We start from the raw sequence: 2,337 nt of genomic DNA on the forward strand, positions 1-2,337 counted from the left end.
AATATATTGAGAAATAATATGGGATCAAACTGATTTGAAGACACCGTTGATTGAACTTGGCTCCAAAAGTTGAAGATGCGTGCTTGACAAGTTTACCAGAAATGCGTCTCTAATTTTAAATGCAGTGACAAAAATATAGCCTTAGTCAACGATAATTCTCCTCCCATTTTAGACCAGCTTCAGACTTTTGCAGACTAAATAAACCTGAGGTTTTGGGAGGAGCAAATGTAAACGAAGTTTGTACCAGAGCAAGGAATTTGGACCTCTTCTAAATCAGTGGTCAGGGCTCAGCTAGAACATTGCCACTAATTCTGGGTTTCTTCATTTTCCACAAGGGCCTTGCTAAGGTGTTGGAGGTTGTCCAAGCAATCTCAGGGCATTCAGCTCAGCAAAGAGACCGTCGAGGCTCCTTGCAGCCGAGGCCATCTTACAAAGACCCTCAAAATGATAACCTCCAAGGGGTTTGATTGGAGATTGGTTCCAACCACAGGAGGTATCCAGAGAAAACAATTTTAAAGTGATTGGCAGTGCCAGGGTTCAAATCCTGTGCTGTCTGTAAGGAGTTTGCATGGAATTTCCCCAAGCGTTCCAGCTTTCTCCCACCATTCAAAACATACCAGGGGCATAGGTTAATGGGGTGTAAATTTGGCAGTATGGACTCAAGGGCCAAATTGGCCTGTTACCATGCTGTATGTTTGTCTAAATTCAAATTTTTAAATTAAAATAAACACCATCATTTTGTGATCTGGAGAAATAAAAGCAAATTCAGTGGTTAGTTTGAAGAGGAAACTAGATAAACGGTAGAGAGGAGGGATACTTGATAGTTCTTCTGGATTAAAGGTATTGCCAGAGTGGGAACGATAAAAGAAATGGCAACCAAGATCGAATGAATGGAGTTGTTTCCTCTAGGCTTGAGATTTTAAAGCATTTAGAAAAGCAAACTTCATATTAGCACAAGGAGTCTGGAATAAGCAAGTTTTACAGGATTGTTGAAGATTACATCTGAGTTGTCACATGAGACTGACTGCTCAATACTCAATGGTCAGGAAGAAGGAACCATCTCCTGGAGATCTACCCAGCTCTGAAGGGAATTGCTTTGGGGAGGCCATGTCCTACGATTGAACACTAATGGTCAGAATCTCATCTTGTGGAATGTCTTTCCTCAAAGAATAGTGTTTGCAATTCTCCACCCCAGACACCGTCGACGAATAATAAATATTTTATTCAAAATTGGGCTTTGAAAGATATTTGGACATTTGGTAATCAAAGGATATGTGTATAAGGCAGGAAAATGGACAAGGAATAGGGTATGCCAGTAAATGGGATTGATGTTGGTTCAGTGGGTAGTAATGACACGGCGGGCTGAAGAACCTGTTTCGTTGTTGTATGACTGTACAATAGCAGCGATTATTTTGTTTTGCTTATCAGCCTGGTGTTCATCATCTACTCGAGCCACCTATTGCCTTTCCTTGTCCAAAGCTATTGCCGTAATACTCTTTTGTCTTTGCTTGAACAGGTTCGAAGCTGAGCTGACAGGGAATCAGAGGATCTGGAGCAGGAAAGTGAAGGTGAGGCTATAGTGGTATCCATGATCACAGGGCGTAGCGGTTCGCGCAACACTGTTACAGCGCCAGTGATCGGGACCGGGGTTCGAATCCTGTACTCTCTGTAAGGAGTTTGTACATTCTCCCCGTGTCCGCATGGGTTTCCCCTGGGGGCTCCGGTTTCCACCCACCGTTCAAACCATGCGGGGGTTTGTAGATTAATTGGCGACACGGGCTCAAGGCCTGAAAAGGCCGGTAACTGCACTGGGTGTCTTAATTAAAAATGAAATGATGATTCTACATATTCAAGTAAGGTCAGACAAATGGGACTCTGCAAAATAATAGCTTGTTCATCTTTACACATTTATTTTTTTTGAAAGCACAGTTACAACATAATAAACCTAGTAACAAGAAAAACAAGCTATTGTACTCACAACGTAAATATTCTATAATACAATTTCAGACCTGCACAACAGGGTATAAATACTCCAGTTTACATCATTATCTCAAGGAAGGATTTGGACTGGCCATTGTTCTCCCAGGAGTGGTGTCCTGTGACACACCACGGTCTTGGTGAGGGCATGCCCTTCCCTCAGCCTAACAAGGCTGGGGTTCATAAATAACACCTCCCAGCACTTCACCATCCCATCCAGATAACGCACCGCTGGGAAAACCAAAGGATGGTGTCTGTTTCCAGTTATTCCAGGAATACGGAAAACGAGAACTCCCCCACCCCCCCCCAAGGGAAACCTGCAAACATTTGCACACCTTTCCGTGAAGTGAACTGAGTGGG

Source organism: Narcine bancroftii, chromosome 13 (assembly GCF_036971445.1).
Source record: "Narcine bancroftii isolate sNarBan1 chromosome 13, sNarBan1.hap1, whole genome shotgun sequence".
NCBI lineage: Eukaryota > Metazoa > Chordata > Chondrichthyes > Torpediniformes > Narcinidae > Narcine > Narcine bancroftii.